The sequence below is a fragment of the Scardinius erythrophthalmus genome, assembly GCF_964197995.2.
Source record: "Scardinius erythrophthalmus genome assembly, chromosome: 11".
Classification (NCBI taxonomy): Eukaryota; Metazoa; Chordata; class Actinopteri; order Cypriniformes; family Leuciscidae; genus Scardinius; species Scardinius erythrophthalmus.
In genome coordinates, this window is record NC_138231.1 from 29,872,425 (window position 1) to 29,882,733 (window position 10,309).

Consider the following 10,309-nt stretch of genomic DNA (forward strand, 5'->3'; position numbering starts at 1 on the left):
TCATCTAAAACGTTCTACTTCTTCATGCGAGACATGAAGAAAAACAGGTTAATGCACTAAATATGTAAATTAGCTTCTGAGCACTGAATGTGTTTTTATACGAGTCTCAAAGTACTAAACACATAAACAGTTTTCGGTGCTAAAATAAGACAGAACCCAACTTTACGTATTTTGACAGATAAATCTCTTGCTTTTCTTTCAACTGTCACAGTAATAACTTCATAGGCATATTATGACATTTTCCAGGCATTCATATTAAATCACAACCGACTTGCTTATAAACCATGTGAGAATGTTACATAGAAAGCCTCATGTATTCATACTTGACATACATGAGTTTCTATATACATTATACATTACATTCTATTACAAATCTAAAACGGTCATATCCTTTTCTTGTTTTCATAGCGCTAACGTTTTAAGAAAAAGTCTTTTGATTAGCTACAACGTTGATATAAATTACATTTCACATAAATTCAATTACATAAAAAAATTACATAACATTTTAAGAAATGTTGGGTGGCCTTAAACAAATTCTGTCATTCTGTCGTTCCAAACCCATAAGACGTTCATTTATCTTCGGCGCATTTCTCTTCCTCCATTCAAAGTGCATTTTCATTTGGATTAAACTGCTTGATTCATGAGGATTTCTATAGTTTTGGTGGAGGGACAGAAATATCTCAAGTTTAAACACAATTTCTGTTTATCTTTGTACAATCTGTTTATCTGTTTAGTGATGGTTAGGTTTAGCGATGGGGTTAGGGGTGAACTTTCAATGTTTACTTTTTGCTAAAAAAAAAACTTTATGTTCAAATCACATTGTATGAATTAAAATGATATCGCCACCTCGTAAAATAGTACACCTGACAACATGAGGGTGAGGGAGAGTAAATGATGACAGAATTTTCATTAAAAGTAGTATTTTAAACATGGTTTATTTAACAGGCTTTTCAAATCCATAAGAATAAATGTTAGATTACAAGTTTACTTTCGGCCAACGGTAAATAAACGCTTGCGAAACAGTTCGCACAGTACCACTGTCCCACAATGCATCAAAAAAACTCTGTCATAATCATGTAATTTGAGATTTATATATCATAAACACTGTAGTGTTTTAAAACATCTTCACACTAGCTGACAGTTAGCAGCTTGGTCTAGTTGTACTAGAGATGCCTGTACGTGAGGATATGAAGCAGTGCGTGTGCGTGAGGATATGAAGCAGTAAGCATGCAGTTCGCAGGAGCTGTGAACTTGTTGCATGTAGTTCCCCCTTTTCAAATAAACATACCTGCTACTCACTCAGGCCATAATTCACACTCATCTCTCATCTCTGTCAGCGTTTCTCTCTCACACACACTCAATCACTCACTGTCAATAACATGAAGAGGTTACATCATGCTAAACATTCAGTAAGAGTCAGTTTTGCCTTATCTTCTGCCTTCTGTCACATTGCAGCCAGGTGATACGCCAACTGAAAGTGGCTCAGGAACTTCACTCTCTTGTGGTTTTTGCATACTTTTTTTTTTGCACTTGCACTTGCACTTGTTTGTGTACTTGTGATATTTGATTATTTGGCTAACAAATAGATTAATGTTCTGGATTTGTCTGTCAAACAGCATATTGCTCATTTAGAGTAGTTCTACCCTAAAATGTACATTCTGGTTTGGAATGATACAGTGAGTACATAATGACAATTTTTTGGATGACCTGTTCCTGTAAGGTCCAAACTAGGCTAAAGCTAGTTTGGCTAAGGCTAAGATATGAACTTTTTTGTGCTCCTGCAGATGAAGGGTGTCAGGATTGTGGGAAAGGTGAAAGGTGAGGGAGCAGATAGTAAGTAAAGGAAGTCAGGGGCCTGTCCTGACCCCTCAGAGATTTGGCCAGGGGACCAGACACCAGATACAACGATTGTATGTGTGAGTGCTTATGACTGATAGGCTGCAAACAGGAACACATTGTAAAGGAGTCTTGTTAGGCAAGATAGAGAAATGGTGGGAGAGACGTAAATCAGAGCCTTGTGAAAAAGATGAGTGCTCAAATTGTAAAAGTATATTTTATAAAAACTTAAATGTTAATGTAATTAAATGCCACTTAAGTGTTCTTATAGAGTGTACAATTTTAATGACTTTTATAAAGTGCACTTTGTAATAATGCAAATTAAAAGTTTTACTTTAAAGTACATTTTAATCATTTTATTTGAAGAACCTTTTGTCGTGCTTTTAAGAAGTACACTTATTTTGATGTGTTGACTTGTAAACTGCTTGAGCATAATTTTAACTGTACTTGATACTTAATTTAACTATATTTAAAAACCAATAGAAGTAATTATGAAATTGCATATAAAGATGGACTTAAGTGGTTCAAAAATCACTCTAAAGTTCGGCTAATGGCGTTTAATACAAAGTTAAACTATAATGCAGCTCCATTTAATTGCAAATAACATGCAATTAGGTGTCTGAACACATGCATTCAGTTCATATAAGTATATTCTCTCACAGTATATTATTTACATAATAAGTGCTCTTGTTCAAAAGTATGCTGAAGTATACTTCTTTTTCACTAGGCACAGGTCTGAAACAAAGATGAGGCTGAGAGAATAAAGACAGAGATGCCCTCACAAGTTAGGCTGAGATGTATTTTAAAGTTGTCATATAATTTTCCATCCAGTTTCTGACCCTTAATCCAAAATGCTGTATTTTTAAGAAAAGTGTTTACTCCATTGTTCTGTGTTCTGTGCCATTTCAAAGCCCCATTCATGAAAACATTGCTTTGCTGCTCTCTTGCCCAGGTTTAAATATAGTTTTTAACTGCTCCATACCTAAATAACAGCTTTGCAGATCCTGCATTACACTCTGACAGGCTCACAAAACAAATGTCCAATTGAAATCCTCCCATAGAGTACTATCCCCCTTCTTCAATACCTTAAAACAATTTGTCATAAGCACGCACTCACAATATCTTGATCTAATCAAAAGAGCTTAGTTGTGTCCCAAATGACACACTGTACACAATGCACTTATACATTATGTATGCACTATTCAACTGTGTAGTGTATGAATTTTATAAGGTTATTTTGTCATTCAACGTGATAAACACAACATCAGGGAAATGCTGATTTGACCGTTTTTAGCTTTATAATTTAAAGGGGTCCTGTTTTGAGGGGTGTAACAGAATATGCTTTCATGCGTAAACAATTTTTTTTAAACAAGCATTATTTTTTTCCCATGTTTTACATTATTACAGCACCTCTCTCCCCAGTCTGTCCCGAACAATCATTGGTTCCTGTTTTGATGAAGCCCCTCCTTCCGAAATACGAAATGTGCTGTGATTGGTTAGCTGGCCATGTGTGTTGTGATCGGTTGTGATTGGCAGCGCTTAGCACGTGATCAGGAAATGTCCCGTCCCTTATCATAACCATGAGTTTCATCTACTCAGGTGTAAATATTAAAGGGGTCATCGGATGCCCATTTTCCACAAGTTGGTTTGATTCTTTAGGGTCTTCATGTAAAGTTTGTAACGTACTTTGGTTAAAATTCCTCAATGGTTGTGTAAAACAACACCCTTTTTACCTCTTCAAAAACAGCTCTGTTCACAGCGACCCGTTTCGGTGCATGTCTCTTTAAATGTTAATGAGCAACTGCTGACCCCACCCCTCTCTTCTGTGGGGCGAGTCGACACAAGACACGTAAAGTGATGCTTTGGCGGACAGTATACAAATGGCTGAGGGTGGAAATATGCTAATACGGGACAGTCCGTCAGTGGTCGTGGGCGGAGCATGAGCAATATTGATTGGCGGCTTGACGGCTTGATTATTGAGAGTGTTTAGGCGTTTTGAGGATTAAAAAAAGGAGTTAATGGATTTTTTTTTTTTCATTGTATGGTGGTTGTGTCCACACACTGCAAAGACACATTTGTGACCCTGGACCACAAAACCATTCACAATGGTCAATTTTTTGCAATTGAGATGTATACATCATCTAAAAGCTGAATAAATAAGCTTTCCATGACGTATGGTTTATTATGATAGGACAATATTTGGTCGAGATACAACTATTGAAAATCAGGAATCTGAGGGTGCAAAAAAATCTAAACATTGAGAAAATCGCCTTTAAAGTTGTCCATTTATGTTTCACGATTGTGCTGCATTCACTCACAAAAATAAATGTTTTATATATATATATACAGTAGGAAATTTACAAAATATCTTCATGGAACATGATATTTCCTTAATATCCTAATGATTTTTGGCATAAAAGAAAAATCAATAATTTTGACCCATACAATGTATTGTTGGCTATTACCACAAATATCGGGTATACTTGTGACTGGTTTTGTGATCCAGGGTCACATTTATATGCAAACACCATATAAAAGTGAATTTTGCATCCGATGACCCCTTTAAGGATGGCATCAATTTCAATAAACAAGAAGATCATCCAGAACTGAGTTCACTTAACGTTTCAGAGTGGTATGTTGTTGTTGTTTTTTGTGGTAATTTTCTTATACATTTGATATACAATGTTATACACCATTTAATCGTGATATTTGACGGGAAAACTATGGTAATACAAACAGTAATCGATCACAAAACCATGGTTAACTACATAAAACTTATAATTTGAACTTACTTACAAGCTGTTTTCCACAAACAACAGATTGTCCTGGCTGACAAAGTGGGAACTGCTCCATTTCAGGATAAACTTTTGTGCCTAGCCTGCATTGTACTCTCTTAGTTTCTGGAAGCTGTCCACCTTAAAAATGTGCTGCGCACAGATAAATCATTGGGGTTATAATGTTCAGGAACAGTGTTTAAAATAAATTTAAACCACTCTAGGTTTTTCAGCCTTTGGAAGGTCAAACAAATCAGTTTTGGAAAAAATAGCATCTCTTCAACATAGTGAAAACACTGTCTTCTCTAATGCAGCTCATCAAGGCCTCTCACCTTTTTTTGCGTATTCCGTGGGCTGAGATTATTTAAATGAACATTATGACTTCACAAAGCCAGGTAAAATCGTGTTGTAGTCCAAATGAGCCGTTTGTTGTAGTTCTTAAAAAACGGATTCTGTTTAATAAAATATCTCTCTTTGATCTTTATAACCTTGCAGATCTTGTTTATGCTCGAACAGCAACATTACACACTAACTTAAGTTGAAAAAGTAGAAAAGCATAATAGGACTCCTTTAATATGTGATATATGATACATTGTAAAACTATTTTCCATCATTTCTAATCATCCAAACAAAGTGCCCATAAAGGATCAAGTTACTTTACCTCAAAAGATCAAGGAAAATTGTATTCTTTATAATATCAGCACATTAAGACTAACCAAAAAGCACCTGTTCAAGATGAAGTGTGATTGTGTCTTATTGAGTGCACGTGTGCTAAATGAATAGCTTTGCTGTCATAGCTGGTCTGGTTTAATTGACAAGTAGGTTGTTTTCAATCAGCAAGCTCAGCAATCTGCTCGCATTCTCTCTTTCTCTGCCCTTCTGAAAAGCAGCAGCAGCAATTCTGCTTTTAATTCCTGGCAAATGGGTGACGGTGTCCCCTCATGACTCACGGCAGGTTGATCACGCCACTTTAAAGCAGATCTAGGATCAGTCCGAACAGACGCTCAGGGCGATGACTTCAGCGCAGGAGCTGCATTAGTGTGGCTCTGATGAGTCACAGCGTGATGATGTCACCTGATCACAACCCTGCAACTCCTACATCAGATTAGATTTATAGCCATATGCCTGAACATCCTTGCATTCTTGGCCATAGAGATTACACAAACAGAATGGAACAGAAGAACATATATTGGACCCCTAAAATATCTGGATTATTGAGACAAAAATGACTAAGAACCAGGATAGCATTTATTTGCAGATGCCGCTTGTTTTTATATACAATAACATTCATACAGTACATTTTGTGTATCTGACTTAAAGGACAGTGATATGACAAATACGTTTTTAATCCATTCATTTATTAGAAATTCAGGTGAAAAAAAAGCAATTCATATGTATGATTTGAGGGGGCATAAAATGCTGTCCTAATATCAAAATGAAGAAGAAAAAATGCCTCATTACAAGAATGAAATTCTTAAGAATATGAATTCTTATGAAAATCATATCGTTAAAAAAAGTAAAATATCCGATTATTTGCCTTGTTAAAACAAGGTTCAGGTTGTAAAATATCATGTAGTGTGACTCGTCAAAAATGTTTGGACATTTATGAATTAATAATCAGAATCAGAAAGAGATTTATTGGCAAGTATGTTTGCACACTCTAGGCATTTGTTTTGGTGAGAGTAAAGAAGCTTCCAGCACACAGGGACAACAAGAGAACACATAAAATAAAAAAAAATAAAAAAAAAAAATGTGAATATGAATGTGTGAATTATATTTTAATATTTATAAAAAAAGAGATGTGAATAATAATTCTATATTTAAAAAAAAATATTATATATATATATATATATATATATATATATAATTTTTTTTTTTTTTTTTTTTTTACCTCAAAACACTTTTAAAACTTTTGTGTGTGTACACTCACATATTCCAGGTTTAAGGAAAATAGATTTCTTTTTACTTACTTTTTACTTTGTGGTTACACCACATGACATTTTACTTTTAAATGTTTCTTCAAATTGTACAAAAGTTTTTCAAAGCCATATAAAACCAACATCAATACATTTCTAAAAACATAGCACATGTGTTTTAAACTATAGACTATAAAAAAAAATCTTTAATGTGGATGTTTGTAGTATCCAGTGGCATTAGTTTGTGCTTTGAGGTTTCAAAAAGAAATCAGCTTGGGAATTTTAAGAGACTGATGGGTCTTTTGTTTTGTTAAATTCCCTGTGCTGTTCATATCTAACTCTAAATCTGCAAAGATGATAGAGGTTGTTGATAGATTGTCCCTTTGTTTTTCTACTCCTTTTTCTCCTTTCCATTTCTGTCCTCTCCACTCAGCATCCTATCCCGCCGCCTGATCTGTTTCCTGTGCCCTTGAGCCAGATGCTGAATATTTAGTAGGTACTTGCGCCAATGTGACCTAAACATGACAACTAGTCACAAAGACATCAATAACTCACCCGTATACTCCTAGACCCCCCCCCCTCTCTCTCTCTCTCTCTCTCTCGTGTGCAAACATCAATTACACCCTCATGTACCCACTGACCTCCCCATAGACGCACAGACAGAGCTCATTTCATTAGTCTGGGCTCATACAGCAAGCAGAGCCAAATACATGATTAAAATGAAAATGAAATTGTGTGTATACGTTCCAAGACTGTTAGTGCCAGACATGTAAAATACAAAATAGGCTGCTATCTAACTGTATTTAGCTACCTTAAAACAATATTCTGGGTTCAGTACAAGTTAAGCTCAATTGACAGCACATGTGGCATGATGTTAATTACACTTGTACATCAATTTCTCTACAAATAGAAAAAAACGACATTGGTTAGAATTACTGTAAGCACTTACAATGGAAGTGAATGGAGTCAATTTGTAAATGTTAAAACAAGGCTTACAAAGTTATATCCAACTTTGTTGCTATGAAAATGTGACGACTAAAATGGTTGAACAACAACTTTACAGCTTAAAGTGCTTATATAAAATTATAATATTGTTAAATATCTTTATAAATATCTGTTTTTAAATTCGCTAAAAATAGACCCCATTCACTTCCATTGTACTGTAAGTGCCTCAACGTAACCTCAATTGTTTAACATAGGTACAAAAAAGGTGCCTCTATCTTCATTTTCAATGCTAAAAATGTACCTATACATACAACTGATTTGACTGTACTTACACTATTGGGTTACACTTTATTTTGATGGCCACCTTTAGACATTTTGTTGACTATAAGTAACGTTGCACCTACATGCCAACTAACTCTCATTAGAGTGTTTGTAGAGTATTAGTAAACTGTTAGGGTTTGGATTAATAGAATATAGATAGAACATATAGTTGCATAGTTACTATAGTCAGTATGTCTCTTGGGTGATTATCAAAATAAACAGTTTGCAGATATTAAGCAGACAGTTATACAATGACTGCTAGTTGACATGTAGGTTGCAATGTTACAAGTCGACAGAATGTCTATATGTTTAAATTAAAATAAAGTGTTACCCACTATTGGATGAAAACTGAACTGAGCTGGACAATGACATCACTGTTTTCTACAGAGCTGCTTTATATCCATTGAACTCATTTCATATTTGATGATCTTTACACAGTTCCTGAACAGAACTGAATCAACTCTGAACTGAACCTCAGCTGAACAATGACAATATTTTCTTTTCAGCTCTGTTTGCATCATTGAATCATTATTTTTCTGGTTATCCCTTAAAATCTACATTCAAACCATCTATATTGTATAAAGCGCAAGCCTGTATAAATAATGGTGACAGTTCACTGCTGTTCCCAGCTGAAATGAACACTAGCGGCAATAAAACAGCAACTTTTATTCCTTTTCACATACATTTTGGATTACAGGATCAGATTATCGATTAATGAATACTTATTTTCACACTGTTTCTAGCACAATGCTATGTTATGACCTCAAAACACTTTTATCATGATTTGTAAACTAATACATTTTGACATTTGCATTACATAACCAGCTCCATATGGCATTTCTGACATAGTAAACTTGCTCGGTTGGTAAGCATTGCACTTTTTTTCGAGTCCCGTAAACACTAGTCATAGTAAAGAAGCTTTAAAGACTTGTAGATGTCAGGTTTGGTAGAAGTTATGAGTGAGGACTCACATGCAAAGTGAAGTAGGGCTTTTATTAAGTGCCAGAACATACAAAAACCACCCGAAAGTGGAAAAAATATACAGTCCACAGGCACAGCAGGCCAGGACAAGACAGGGAACATTGGATGAGAATATGGCACAAGAAAGAGAACACAATCGGGTAGGAAAACGAGGGAGGACAGATCAAAAATAATTGTCCCAATTCATAGGCTGCATCCTTCCAAGGTTACATTTGAAGGCCACTTCAATGCGTCACAATGGTGCGATGAAGGCTGATTTAAATGCTGATTGATTAAATGATTTAAATGCTTTAAGGCTCATTCAATTGCTGTATACAAACGCATCCTTAATTTCTCTGGCCACGAAGAATAGAACGAGTTGATCCTTCACAGCCTATTCCAAGATTCATTGTGCGTCGGTGACGAATTAATTTTATTTTATTTTTATAGAGAAAATGCCGGATTACACATTTAAATGTAAGGATTGGGTTTCAACTTACTCGAATTCGATACAAATATCCCATTTAACAACGCTCGGTCCTACCTTCGAAGGATGCAGCCTCTGGACGAGTTGGGCATGACATAATCTTGTATTCACAATTCCAGAATAGAAAGGCTGTCAGGAAGAGAGAGAGAGGCACAGAGGCTGTTTTTGACAAAAAGCACAGTGAGTGTCCTGAATCTGTCTAGCTGGCCCAGGCTGTGGATAGCGGCGCTCTGCATTATTGATGTACTGAGCTGGGAGAGCTACATTATCTGTGCTCTTGTAATTAGCTGGTCCACATTGCCCTGATTCTGCTGTCTTTGTGTCAAGCTTGCTATCTTGGCCATGCGCCCTAATGGTAAACTGGAGCCAGTTGTGTTGTGTATAGTTAATAGTCAGAGTCAGGTAAGGTGATCTGTTCCCGATTAACTGATAAGGGCTGAACTGAACAGGAACTGACTTGTTTTGTGAAGCCTTTCAGGTCACAGTTAATTTCCAAATTGGACTCTTATTCACTGTAAAGTAAAATAAAATAAAAATCTAATTTCTTATTGATTTTCACTAAAAAGATCTAAATGTTCTAAACAGTACTGTCTAAACCTTGAAAAAAAGAATGTATCTTAATTGTTCAACAACGCCAGGGTGGGTAAATAAAAAATGCGTTTACATTTACATTTACATTTTTTTGCTTCGAAAATGTCTATGTGGTGAGGAAAAATAACTCTTTTAAAATAAACATATTCAATAATATACATTCTCTGAAAACACGTTCCTCAATTAAATGCATCTTGTTTTAGGCTGTTTATGTATTCTACAAGAAAACGTGACAAAAAAAAAAATAAAAGAAGTGAATGAGCTCATATTCTTCCAACTGAATTATGTTCAAATTATGTTCAAAGTTAGACTGAGGGAGCATTTTCAGAACATGACCGTGTATATAGCATAACTTTACAAGATGAATGCAAAGATATTGGCCTAAAATCAAAGCAATCTCAAATGTTTCCATTGGATTACAAGTGTATACTTTAGGGGGAAATATCACAGTTGTATATATTTGTGGCGCAGTCATTTTC